The sequence below is a fragment of the Dendrobates tinctorius genome, unplaced genomic scaffold, assembly GCF_039654945.1.
Source record: "Dendrobates tinctorius isolate UK_male_01 unplaced genomic scaffold, ASM3965494v1 ptg000079l, whole genome shotgun sequence".
NCBI lineage: Eukaryota > Metazoa > Chordata > Amphibia > Anura > Dendrobatidae > Dendrobates > Dendrobates tinctorius.
Genome location: NW_027361747.1, coordinates 28,181,221 through 28,195,866, shown reverse-complemented (window position 1 = coordinate 28,195,866; position 14,646 = coordinate 28,181,221). Strand labels below are relative to the sequence as shown.

At 45.7% G+C, this 14,646-nt stretch overlaps 1 protein-coding gene across 5 annotated transcripts in view; it reads right to left on the bottom strand.

Annotated features, from left to right (window-relative positions):
* SLC7A2 (solute carrier family 7 member 2) overlaps positions 1 to 14,646 on the bottom strand; it is a 162,120-nt gene that overhangs the window by 86,418 nt on the left and 61,056 nt on the right. Inside the window, exon 1 of one of the 5 annotated variants that reach the window (XM_073583618.1) lies at positions 7,106 to 7,177. The exons of the other annotated variants lie outside the window; for them this stretch is intronic. The gene's annotated coding sequence lies outside the window, so the exon portion shown is untranslated. Of the gene's footprint in view, positions 1 to 7,105; positions 7,178 to 14,646 lie in introns of those variants that run through there. 5 annotated transcript variants of the gene reach the window in all.

Here is a 14,646-nt window from a genome sequence, read left to right as displayed (position 1 = left end):
ATTGGCTTGTATAATTGGGTCTGTGATCACCCAATGAACAAGCAATACACTCATTTGTAAGGCGGTTGGATTGGATCTGGTGATTGCTTGTATGTAGCTGACCGGTTGTCATTTAATGTCCGCGCCCGGCAGCTGTAAATGCACCTTCACCCTTGGGCACTCTTTAATGCTTTCTATTAGATAACAACCTTTAAGAAAAGGGTTATAGGAACGGTTTTCCTTCACACTGGATCACCCGCCTGCCAGACTGCTGGAGTTGTGGGAAACAGGGTGTAGTCACAAATCTGCTGTTTAGAAGAGGGGGAGTAAGAGGACGCATTTTATTCCCACTATTTTAACTCTTCCAATACATGTTTCAGATGTCTGCAGTAAAAACTACAATGCTTTATGTCTTAAAGGGATTGACCTTTCTGGAAAATCTTGCAGCACCCTTCTGGTGTTGTTTCATACCCCACCATCTGGAGACTGGCATGGTTCCTTTGACCACATTGCTTATGGGGAGAGAAGGGCAGCACGACCTTTTGGCAACTTTACCCCCTACTTGTTTGCTGTCATTGAGCTTTGTACACACACAGACTATAGATATGATGGGAACCGCCAGCGCTGGGTCCACAGTGTGCACAGTCTACACTTACGGCATCTACACCCTTGAGGTGCGATTTACAACAGGGACCCCCCATGACCTTAATCTTCATGTCGGCTGTGCATATACTTTACAAATCACTATTACAGTCAATTTACAGCTATTCTTTACACTAAGCATCAATCATCTGTCCTCATAAATAGTTCACTGCATTAAATAAAAAGTATCTGGTGTATATTACAAGGAGTATCGAAGTCAATAGCGTTACAAAGTACTTATACTAGAAACCAAAGATTTCATTTGTTTTATATATCTTACTTTTATATATCTTTATCATATTAATATTTCATGTAATAATATATAAATCATTTTATATATTTTTTACTTACCCCTTTTATTTTCATTATGCTATTCATTTCATAAACTTTGGTAAAACAGTTATATATTTTTTTTTTGCTATTATTATTATTATCATACTAATCAAGTACACAAAAACCTCACATACGGTAATTGTGTCTAATTAGTTTTTAGCCTAGGAAAATGATACAGCATCTAAAGCTGTGCACCAGTGACGCACATACAGTCAGTCTGGGGGTTATCAGTCCATATACAGCCTAGTTAATAGGTTACTGTACAGACACAGCTGTATCTAGTCCCAGTGCATACAATACGTAGAGTCTGAGGCATTTCTATTCTTGGGCATTTTAAACAAATGTTATAGTAATTGATTGGGAAGAAACCACTTACCCTCATAGACAGTATTTGTATTATGTAATATGTTGGTCCAGAGCCGCCTCCAAGCCTGACAGCTTTATTGTTACCCTAACTTTCCCACATATATGTAAACTGGACATAGTTATACAGTTGGTACGGAAAGTATTCAGACTCCTTTAAATTCTTCACTCTTTGTTTCATTGCAGCCATTTGGTAAATTCAAAAAAGTTCATTATTGTTCTCATTAATATACACTCTGCACCCCATCTTGACTGAAAAAAAAACAGAAATGTAGTAATTTTTGTAATTTTATTAAAAAAGAAAAGTTGAAATATCACATGGTCATAAGTATGCAGACCCTTTGTTCAGACACTCATATTTAAGTCACATGCTGTCCATTTCCTTGTGATCCTCCTTGAGATGGTCCTACTCCTTCATTGGAGTCCAGTTGTGTTTAATTAAACTGATAGGACTTGATTTGTAAAGGCACACACCTGTCTATATAAGACCCCACAGCTCACAGTGCATGTCAGACCAAATGAGAATCATGAGGTCAAAGGAACGGGCCAAGGAGCTCAGAGACAGAATTGTGGCAAGGCACACATCTGGCTAAGTCATCCTAGACCTGGCCGTCTTGCCAAACTGAGCAGTCGTGGGAGAAAAGCCTTGATGAGAGAGGTAAAGAAGAACCCCAAGATCACTGTGGCTGAGCTCAACAGATGCAGTAGGGATATGGGAGAAAGTTCCACAAAGTCAACTATCACTGCAGTCCTCCACCAGTCGGGCCTTTATGGCAAAGTGGCCCGATGGAAGCCTCTCCTTAGTGCAAGACATATGAAAGCCCGCATAGAGTTTACTAAAAACACATGAAGGACTCCCAGACTATGAGAAATAAGATTATCTGGTATGATGAGACGAAGATAGAACTTTTTGGCGATAACTCTAAGCGGTATGTGTGGAGAAAACCAGACACTGGTCATTACCTGCCCAATATAATCCCAACAGTGAAATATGGTGGTGGCAGCATCCTGCTTTGGGGGTGTTTTTCAGCTGCAGGGACAGGACGACTGGTTGCAATTGAAGGAAACATGAATGCGGCCAAGTACAGAGATACCCTGGATGAAAACCTCTTCCAGAGTGCTCTGGACCTCAGACTTGTCCGAAGGTTCACCTTCCAACAAGATAATGACCCTAAGCACACAGCTAAAATAACAAAGGAGTGGCTTCAGAACAACTCTGTGACCATTCTTGACTGGCCCAGCCAGAGCCCTGACCTAAACGCAATTGAGTATCTCTGGAGAGACCTGAAAATGGCTGTCCACAAAGGTTCACCATCCAGCCTGACGGAACTGGAGAGGATCTGCAAAGAAGAATGGCAGAGGATCCCCAAATCCAGGTGTGAAAAACTTGTTGCATCATTCCCAAGAAGACTCATGGCTGTACTAGCTCAAAAGATTGCTTCTACTCAATACTGAGCAAAGGGTCTGAATACTTATGACCATGTGATATTTCAGTTTTTCTTTTTAATAACAAAAATTTCTACATTTCTGGTTTTCGTCAGTCAAGATGGGGTGCAGAGTGTACATTAATGAGAAAAAAATGAACTTTTTTGAATTTACCAAATGGCTGCAAGGAAACAAAGAGTGAAAAACGTAAAGGGGTCTGAATACTTTCCATACCCACTGTTACTGGCAGACCTTACTATGACCATGGGTTGGAACCCAACTTGAGCACCTCATCTCCCAACCAGGAATGGGTTATATCTTTCTCTTATATACCAGGGGTATCAAGAAAATATATAGAGAGGTCATTATAACAAAATTGGCCTCCATGACATGACAGCCGGCTAATCCGGGACAGAATGGCCTGTACTTGACACCCTGTACGTTAATTCTTATTTACCAACTATCAAACAAGCATAGAATTTCATAAGAGCAAGGAAATAGCATTGAGACCACTAATCTTTATTTCTGTTTACACTGGCTGTCATGTCTAAACTCACACTTCATGTTCTTTTCAGCAGCCAATGCAATTAGGCAGCAATATACTGACTGACCCATTGACTTCTGTGGAAGTATTTTCTTTGCATGTTGTGATCTTGGAAAGCTCATTGTGCAGGGAGTGGGAGGAGGTGAATGGAGATACCACCTAATCTCTTTGGTGGACACTGTGATATCTAAAGTATATAAAGGTGTTATCATTAATTGTATGCCAGTCTGTGATGGTAATGAGACGTCTGAAAAGTCTTCTGTACACAACAGGAAATTTGAGTCTAGTATAAGGGTCCTGTTACATTTAGCGATGCACCATTGATCCCGACAACGATACTTCCTGGTCAGGATCGCTAGTGCATTGCTAAATGGTCGCTACAGGCAGATCTCACCAGCGACGTAGCAGCGGTCGGCGGTCGTTACGTACCTGTCAGACGGCAGCTCTGATGACGACTTCCTCCTGCGTCCATGAGTCGCTCGTTGGCGCCAGCAGGAAGCTGACGTCGAGAAATGGACCAGGACGATCTCGCGCGATCAGCGATATCCAGCAGGAGGCCCAGTCGGAGGTGAGTGTCACATGTAGCGATATCGCTGTTGCGTCTCTAAATCGGTGACGCTTTAGCGATATCGCTAGCGATATCGCTATGTGTAAAAGGCCCTTAAGAGCTAGCGACCAGTTTGTAAGATTTCTGAACTAGTTTTTTATGTATATAGTGATATGGAAAATTGAAAAAAGCATCATCAAAAAGGACAAAAAATACATTTAACATAAAAAACTTGATTTAAACAATATATCCCACTCTGATGACAGATTCAATGTAAAGTAAAGCTGTCACTAGAATAATGATGCCCAAACCATCAGCAGCAGAAATCAGAGCCTGACTTCACGATTAAAAGCAACTACCGTATGTTTTTTTGACATGCTGCAATGCTTCAGAAAAGACATGGCTTGGAAAGCCACCTGGGGACTATACAGAACCACCTACCTAGTATGGCCTGGCCCCCAGGCGACTTCTACCTGTCCAACTCCGGGTGATTACCAGGTCTCTCATTATGTACACACATGGAGGAGACCTTGTCAGTCACTGGGAGTGGGGAGGAGAGAAGCCAGCCAAGGGCCATGCTGGACTAGTCAGGTCGCTCCCTATAGTCCCTGGCTGTGTCTTCAATCTATGTTTTTACTAAAGCATCCCAGAATTTCAGGATTGTGGTTGCAATCACACAGCCAGACTCTGATTCATGCTGCCTGTGCACTGCCAGCGCTCTCCTGTGATCAGCGGTGGGTACCGCGTCCACAAGTGCTTGCTCTATGCCTTGGACGCATTAGTAGTGGTACACTGATGAAGGCCTGAGATTGACCGAAACGCCTGCACAATTTTGTTTTAACTGAGTATTAAGATATTTAAGTTAAATAATAATAATCTTTAATAATAATCTTTATTTATATAGCGCCAACATATTCCGCAGCGCTTTACAGTTTAACAGTTCCAAACATAAGTCATAAGTGACAACGTTAACAACACAATAATTAAAGCAAAATAAGATGACCCTGCTCGTGAGAGCTTACAATCTACAATGAGGTGGGGGAGATACAAAGTACAGGTGTGTATTTACAAGGATGTATTTACAGTGATGGTCCAGCCATCTTGAGGGAGTGAGGGATGGATGGAGATAGTGAGTTGGCTACACATGCACACTTACACATATAATGACTGTGATTAGTGAATGTGATAGGCCGCTCTGAACAAATGTGTTTTGAGGGAGCGCCTGAAACTATGCAAATTGTGGATAGTCCTAATTTCTTGGAGTAGAGCATTCCAGAGGATTGGTGCAGCGCGGGAGAAGTCTTGGAGTCGGGAGTGGGAGGTACGGATTAGTGCAGAGGTTAGTCGAAAGTCGTTTGCAGAGCGCAGCAGTCGGTTAGGCCGATAGACAGAAATGAGGGAGGAGATGTAGGGGGGTGCTGCACTGTGGAGAGCTTTGTGGGTGAGAACAAGTACTTTGACTTGGATCCTATAATGAATGGGCAGCCAATGTAAGGACTGGCGAAGAGTGGAAGTGTCCGAGTACCGATTAGCCAGATGATGAACGATCCTGGCCGCTGCATTAAGTATGGACTGGAGAGGGGATAGTCGAGTAATAGGGAGGCCAATTAATAGAGCGTTGCAGTAATCCAGGCGGGAGTGGATAAATGCTACAGTGAGGGTTTTTGTTGTTTCCATGGTGAGAAACGGGCGGATTCTAGAGATGTTCTTTAGGTGTAAGCGGCAAGAGCGGGCAAGAGATTGTATATGGGATGTGAAGGAGAGATTGGTGTCAAACATAACACCCAGACAGCGCGCCTGCTTTCGGGGTGTTATTGTGGTGCCACCTACAGAGAGGGAAATGTCAGATTTAGGGAGGTTAGTAGAAGGCGGGAGCAGAAGAAGTTCAGTTTTGGAGAGGTTGAGTTTCAGATAGAGAGCGGACATGATGTTGGAGACTGCAGACAGACAGTCACTGGCGTTCTGTAGTACAGAGGGGGTAAGGTCGGGGAATGACGTATATAGTTGTGTGTCATCAGCATAAAGATGGTACTGAAAGCCAAATCTGCTGATGGTCTGTCCAATTGGGGCCGTGTAGAGAGAGAAGAGAATGGGGCCAAGGACTGAGCCCTGAGGTACCCCGACAGCAAGAGGAAGAGGAGATGACGTGGAGCCAGCGAACAAAACACTGAAGGAGTGGTCAGAAAGATAGGAAGAGAACCAGAAGAGAGCAGTGTCCTTAATGCCTAGTGACTGGAGCCTAGAGAGTAGGAGATGGTGGTCAACAGTGTCGAAAGCTGCAGAAAGGTCGAGAAGAATGAGCAGAGAGTGGTCACCATTACGTTTTGCTGTCAGAAGGTCATTGGTCACTTTGATGAGTGCAGTTTCAGTCGAATGTAGGAGGCGGAAGCCGGACTGTGAAGGGTCTAGGAGGGAGTGAGTGGAGAGGTAACGGGTAAGGCGGGAGTAAACTAGGTGCTCCAAAAGTTTACAGATGAAGGGGAGATTGGAGACTGGTCTGTAGTTGTTTGTGCAGGATGGGTCGAGAGCGTTCATTCTCAATTGAAAAGCCAAGTATTTGCTGACCTCATTATGCCGATGTACCTCGGGGTGGGGACTGACAAGTGCTGCGCTACTCCCGTCTCGACGCTAAAGTATTAATATGTAAAGATGCTGATACATTTGAAGTTAGGAAGGAAGGAGCAATGTCTCCCAGGCAGCTCCGGGGGCCACACAAAATCCCTCAGCGGGCCGTATGTTGTACCGGCCTGCCTCAGTGTGATCCGATTCTCATGTAAGAATCGTATCACAAGTGTGAAGGAGACGGAGAACTTAAGGGTATGTGCACACGTAGTTTTTAGTCTCTGCGGATTTTGTAGAGAAAACCGCAGGAAATCCGCAGGACAAAGTGCTGCGGTTTTTCTGCGGTTTATCTGCGGATTATCTGCGTTTTTTCCGCGGTTTTGCCCTGCGGTTTTACACCTCATAATGGATGAGGTGTAAAACCGCAGCGTTTCTGCACCAAGCAATTGACATGCTGCGGATTGTAAACCGCAGCAAAACCGCGCGGAAAAATCCGCAGCATGTGCACAGCTTTTTTTTATTTCCATAGGAAATAAAGGTACTGTACAACGCAGCAGAATCTGCAGCGTTTCTGCAGAGCCAAAAACGCTGCGGAAACGCAGCAGAATCCGCAGCGTGTGCACATACCCTAAAGTGGTTTTTCACTAGTAGGACAACTCCTTGTTGACCTCAGTGTTTGGCCCAGATAAAATAATAAAGCCTATACTCACCTACTGTGCTGGCTCTGTTCCAGCGGTGTTAGTACTCGAGGTCCTGGGCCACCCGTGCAGTTGCTGTGACACATGAGCCCGAGGCCCAATCAGCGCTGAGGTCACTGTCCCCGCCTCCTGTCCAATTGAACATGAAGACGAAGAACGGGCTGCAGCTGATCTCGGACTTCCTCTTCATTTTCAATTCGTACATGATGCCAGCGCTGATTGGGCACCAGGGTCACGTGTCACAACAACTGCACGAGAGCCCTGAGAACGCTAGTGCAGACCCTGCTGGAACGGCGCCAAAACGGGTCGGGAGTATAAGCTTTTTTATTTTACCGGGGCCAAATATTTAGATCAAGACAGGGTTGATCTACTGGACAACCCATTTAATTCCTCCATCTTCTCCATTCTCTGCATCCATGGTAATCGGAAGGCACTTTGATGACATCCGAGTGCAGTCCGATGTTTCACATGCACCCATAGACTTGTACGGGTGCGCTTGTTCCGATGGGGGTACCCTAGCAGCATGCTGCGATTTGGCATGAGGAAACAATCGCAGATGTGCACTGCCCCAGAGTATAACATTGGGCCAAGTGCTATGGGATAAAACATTGCACAGCACTCAGCCATGTTATACGGTCCTCTGCACGAGCCCTCACTGTGCACTATGCTGTGGTCCGCACAGAGCATCTGTACCCAGCATACAGGTATGTCCTTGCTTTATGTCACCCTCCAGCACATCACGCTGCCTCTCTTCAGCCCGTCACCATTACAATATGTACACAACATGTGCCCAGGGAGAAAAAGAGCGTTATGTTCTGGGCGGATCCTCAAAGTGTTTCTGAGGTGGTATGGGTGACTCCAGGACAAGTGCATAAAAGGAAATCTGCCAACATGAAACCTATAGCCGCTCCTGGACGACTCCCAGCAGATAGCCACATGTCAGGCACTCAGCACAATATTTTATATTTGTCCAATGCATTTGATTACAAAAAAGTGTACACTTGTGCTGCAATGTGCAATGGCGATAGTCTTCAGTCCCATATGAGAACGACGGCCGCTCATGCATGTTCAGGACGGGGTATTATTGTAGGGCCATGTTCCCACATAATGCCAATTCTGCGTTTTTTTCCTGCTGAGATTTTTTGCACAGAAAATCTGTCGCGTTAAATAGTTTAAGTAAAGTGGATGTGACTTCATGACAACTCGTGTCCTCTGTGCATTTAAAGACTTTGTGAAACTGAACATTTTTCTTGTGTCTTCGCGGGGGTCCTGAAAAAATGCAGATAAGAAAAAACACAACTGCATTTTAAGTCCTAAAACACAGCATAAAAAAGCATTAAAAATCTTATATGTCACATTCGCACCAAAGAGGGAAAAAACAAAAAAATGCAACAAAAATCAGAGCAGATTGGATATTTTGTAGGCACCTATGAAAAACATGCAAAAAAAAAATGCAGAATTTTCAAAAACGGGGCAACATGGCCTAGAAATAAAGATTACATAGGTGAATTGCTTTGGCAGAAATTTCCTAATAATTTGTGATTATCAGACTATCAGAAATATTCCCAGTGCAGTGGAAAACAAATGCCAGAATAGGCATCCCCACACTTCTACAGCTCGGAGAAACAGCTTGCTGCCGGCGTGGACAGCACGGCGGGCCAGTCTGGAAGCCTCTGCCGACAAGGCTGTTACTAGGCAGCTTCCTAAACTCCTTGCAAAGAAAGTATTGTCAGCAATTATTTTTAGGGGTTCTGGGTGCCCCCTAATAATTACATATGGAAAAAAGGATTACTCTACAGTATCCATTTAAAGGAAATCTGTCATCAGGTTTTCTGCCACCTAATCCGGAGAGCAGCATGATGTAGTGAAAGAGACCCTGATTCCAGTGATGTGTTACTTACTGGGCTGCTTGCTGTAGTTTTGATAAAATCACAATTTTATCAGCAGAAGATTATCACAAAAGCACTAGTAAACCTGCTGCCATGTAGTCCTCCATATTCATGAGCTCTTTATAACTCCACCCCTACCACTGATTAGCAGCTTCCTGATTATACCCAGTGTACACAGAAAGCTGCTGATCCGTGATGGGGGCGGGGTTATACAGAGCTCAGCATTCAGAGCACTGCTAGATCTGCAGTAAATAAAACAATGATTTTATACAAACTGCAGTAGGCAGCCCAAAAAATGACACATCACTAGAATCTGGTTTTCCGCCCTTCCATCATGTTGCGCTCAGATGGGGTAGCAAAAGCTTGGTGATAGATTCCCCTCAAAGGGGTATTCCCATCTCCCAGATCCTATGCCAATATGTAATAGGTGTAATAATAATAATATTAGTAAATACCTCCAATTAGAAATGTAGTATAGTTCTTCTGATTCACTGTCTCGCTTACCCCATGTGAAGAGCATTGCAGTAGCGTAGGTTACGACCACTCAAATAGTGACAGTTAGTTGATGTAACTAATGATGAGCGAACGTGCTCCGATACATGCTCGAAAATATGTTCAAGTCACCGCCACCTGCATGTCTGTTCAACAGCCGCAACACATGCAGGGATCGCCTAACAAACAGGCAATCCTTGTATATGTTGTGGCTGTCGAACAGCCGCTGGGATTCTTATCCGAGCATGTTCGCTCACCACTATTCGTAACCATGGATACCTAAGCTACTGCAATGCCCCATATGAGGTAAGCAACATAGCTTATCAGAAGAACTATACTACATTTCTTATTTGAGGTGATTGCTAATATTATTATTATTACACCTTCAAAAGATCTTGGAGATGGGGATACCCCTTTATGTACATGAATGTTAAGCCCACAAGAATACCTAGTAAAAGGAGTATATGGGATCACATGGCCTCCTTTGGCACGCTCCTGATATATTACTATTATTTCATGATTTAAAATATTGCTCTGCATTCATTCCTCCTTTCTCCCCCCCCCCCGTCCCTCTATTTCTCCCCTGTATTTTCACTTTTCCTCCCTTAGGCCATGTGCACACGTTGCGGATTCTGCTGCGGATTCACAGCGTTTCAGGAGCTGCGGGTCCGCTGCAGATTTAGGTGCATTGTACAGTACCATTGTTTTCAATGGTAAACTGAAAAACGCTGTGCACATGCTGCGGATTTTTCCACGTGGATTTGCTGCGGGTTCAAATCCGCAGCATGTCAATTCTTTGTGCGGATTCCGCTGCGGTTTGAAATCGCAGGTCTAAACCGCAGGCTAATCCGCAGGTAAACCGCAGGTCTTTTGATCTGAGAATTTACCTGTGGATTTTTCCAAATCCGCGTGGAAACATCCGCAGGATGTGCACATAGCCTTATGGGTCTCTTCTGAGCTTTCATCTCCCCAGAGGGGCCCTATTGGTATTAACCTTCTAGATCAGACCTGGAGACAGCCGTGGAGCTGGAAACCCGAGGTCTGCGGACAGCACCATGCCCTCCCGCCCGCTGTCAGCATTGGTGTGGGAGGGGCCTCCGGCCACTTCCTCCACCAATCAGCGTGTGAAACAGCTAACGCGATGACGTCATGTCATCGCATCAGCTGTGTACCGCCAGAGAGTCATCGCTCCAGAGGCAGAGGCAGAAGCAGGAAGCGGGAAGAGGTATGTGTTTTTTTTTCATGTGTATGAATATGGGGGTGAAAATGGGGATTCTATGGGGGGTGACAGCACATAGGGATTCTATGGGAGTGACAGCACATAGGGATTCTATGGGGGTGACAGCACATGGGGATCCTATGGGGGTGACAGCACATGGGGATTCTATGGGAGTGACAGCACATGGGGATCCTATGGGCAGGGGTGGGATTCGGCTGGTTCTCCCGGTTCGATGGAACCGCTTGTTAAAAAAGCAGCCGGATCCCCGAACCGGGGAGATTCAGAGCCGCGATCCGGTTCCAGCATTGGGAGGCCCTGCAGTGCGGCGGGCAGGGAGCAATACAAGTAGCTCCGCTGCCTGCAAGAGAAAATAGCGGAGCTGCAAGGATCTGTCCTGCTTCCTGCCTGCCGCCCGCGCTTCCTGACACAGAGGAGCGCCGCCGAATGATGTCATCATTCAGCAACCACTGCTGTGCCAGAGCGAGGAAGCACGGGCGGCGGGCAGGTGAGTGGTGCTGGCTGCTGCTGAGTGTGTGTGCGCGCGCACGCTGTGTGTGTGCGCTGTGTGCTGTGTGTGTGTGCGCGTGTATATGTATGTATGTGTGTATGTCTGTGTGTGTGTAGGTGGAGCCTGGCTCTGGAGGAGAAGGCAATGATATGATAGGGACATGGGGAGAGAAGGCCATGATGGGAGTGATGGGGAGAGAAGGCCATGATGGGGAGAGAAGGCCATGATGGGGTGGTGGTAGAAGGCCATGATGAGGTGATGGGAGAAGGCCATGATGGGTTGATGGTGAGAGAAGGCCATGATGGGGGTGATGGGGAGAGAAGGCCATGATGGGGTTGATGGGAGAAGGCCATGACGGGGTGATGGGGAGAGAAGGCCATGATGGGGGTGATGGGGAGAGAAGGCCATGATGGGGGTGATGGCAGAAGGACATGATGGGGTGATGGCAGGAGGCCATGATGGGGTAATGGCAGAAGGCCATGATGGGGGTGATGGGGAGAGAAGGCCATGATGGGGTGATGGCAGAAGGCCATGATGGGAGTGATGGGGAGAAGGCAGTGATGGGGTGATGGAGAAGGCAATGATAAGGGGGGGAAGGGGAGAAGGCAATGATGGGGGTGGTGGGGGAAAAGAAATTATGATGGGGCTGTGGGGAAGAATGCAATAATGGGGGTGGTGGAGGAAGAAATGATGGAGGTGGTGGAATGGGCAATGATGGGAGTGGTGGGGGAGAAAGCAAAGATAGTGGTGGGGAGAAGAAAATGATGGAGGTGATGAAGAGGGTAATGATGGGGTGGGGAAGAGGACAATAATGGGATGCGAGGGGAGGAGGACAATGAGTGGTGTGGAATGGGGGACTTATAATGGCCTTAGGAACAGAGGGAGGTGGATTAAGACATTATTATCGCTTATTATGTCTAACACAGTCCCTTAGTATATAGTGTACTCACAATGTCTAACACAGTCCCTTAGTATATAGTGTACTCACTAATTCTGTATAACACCATCCTTAGTTACATAGTTTCCTCTTTTATTATGTATAACACTGTCCCTTATTACATACCCTCCTCTCTAGTTATATATGGTGCCGTCCCTTATTATATAGCTTCCACTGCTGTTATGTATACTGCTGTCTCTTACATAGTGTATTCTTGTTAATTTTGTTATTCACAGTGACCTCTTTTATTACACAGTCCCCTCTCTTTTTAGATATAAAATGACTGCTGATCGAGGAGCCGGTGACCAAGCTACCAGTCCATCATCTCCTCCATTAGAAAGGACGCTCCATCAGCCATCATTGCATTATACAGCTAACAAGACAGGATGATATGTAATAAAAAACAGGGCTCTATATAATTCAATATGTAAGGGACGGTACTGTACATAACAAGAGAAGGCACTGTATAATAAGGGATGGCAATATACATAATAAAGGAGACTATATAATATATATACATGTATGTGTGTGTGGCTGTATAATATATATATATATATATATATATATATATATATATATATATACACATGTAGCTTTGACGCCATAAAAGGAGGGGGGCACAGGCACATTTCTTTCACAGGGGCCCCCAGCTGTCAGTGTCCGCCCCTGGATACTGCCACTAACTTCTCTCAGTCTCTTCTCATGCTGGCCGCATCAGTACTGACTACTCCTCCCACGGCCCACACACAAGCCTGGACGTGACGGTGACGACCCTTAAGCTAGCATAACCACACCTTCTAGCCTGGCAGAGCTGGATGGTTATGAACCTCACCGGTTACATCATCAGCATGCGCTGTTCTTTGGAATGCAGTTCCCAGGTCAATACGATTAGTCCCCAATCCCCACAATTTTAAGCGTGCCCTGAAAACTCATTTATTCAGACTGGCCTACCGCCTCAACACATTAACCTAATCTATCCCTGTGTAGCACAGCCAAAAGTTTTTACCATAACCAGGTTCCCCACATCATGTTCCCACATGCTTTATACATCCATTAGCCCTCTGTGTCTGTACTGTTACACACTTAACATTATGGCTGGTCCATACAATCAGCGCAACTGTTACCACCCACCTTTCGTGTCTACCTCTTTCCTCGTAGACTGTAAGCTTGCGAGCAGGGCCCTCATTCCTCTTGGTATCTGTTATGAACTATGTGATTATTGTTATGCTGTAATGTCTATTGTCTGTACAAGTCCCCTCTGAAATGTAAAGTGCTGTGGAATATGTCGGCCGTCTAGAAATAAAATGTAATATTATTATTATTGCGTGCGTCCTCAATAGAGCCGCGGGCCAGAATGTGCACTGTTCTGATCTCATTCCAATTTATTTTTTTTTCAACTGTTTGACTGCGCCTCTACTTGTATATGTTTGAGGAAAAGATGTGTGTAAATGGGTGTGGCTTAAAAAAATGGATGTGGCTTTAAAATGGGTGTGGCTTAAATGGGTGTGGTTTTCCTACACACAAACAGAGAACCTGTTGTTAAAAATTTGAATCCCACCCCTGCCTATGGGGGTGACAGCACATGGGGATTTTATGGGGGTGACAGCACATGGGGATTCTATGGGGGTGACAGTACATGGGGATTCTATGGGGGTGAACATGGGGATTCTATGGGGGTGACAGCACATGGGGATTCTATGGGGTGAACATGGGGATTCTATGGGGGTGACAGCACATGGGGATTCTATGGCTTGCTGCACATGGGGAAGGTATGGTAAGGCTGTATACTGTCATGCAATATATGAGGAGGCTGTGTGGGGCTCAATCAGTATATGGGGAGGCTGTGGAGGCCTCATGTAGTATATGGGAGGCTGTGTGGGGCCTCATTAAGTTTGTGGAGAGACTGTAGGGCTCATGCTGTATATAAGAAGGCTGTGTGGGGCTCATGCAGTATATGGGGAGGCTGTGTGGGGCTCATGCTGTACATGGGGAGGCTGTGGGGCTCAGGCTGTACATGGGGAGGCTGTGTGGGGCTTATGCCGTACATGGGGAAGCTGTGTGGAGCTCATGCTGTACATGAGGAGGCTGTGTGAGGCTCATGCCATACATGGGGAGACTGTGTGGGGCTCATGCCATATATAGGGAAGCTGTGTGGGGCTCATGCCATACAAGGGGAGGCTGTGTGGGGCTCATGCCGTATATAGAGAGTCTGTGTGGGGCTCATGCCTCATATAGGGGAAGCTGTGGGGCTCATGATGCATATAGGGAGGCTGTGTGAGGCTCATGCTGTGTATAAGGGGCTGTTGGGGGGGTTAAAGATATATAGGGGGGTGTCAGCATACTTAATTCTGCTCAATATTAAGTGATACAATTAATATTAATAAATTAATATTGAGTAGAATTAATTTCAAGCTATTGGTTTGGCCCTCCACAACAGTCATGGTCTCTCATGTGGCCCCTCGGGAAAATTAATTGCCCACCCCTGTTCTAGATTGTTCCTTCAAATGG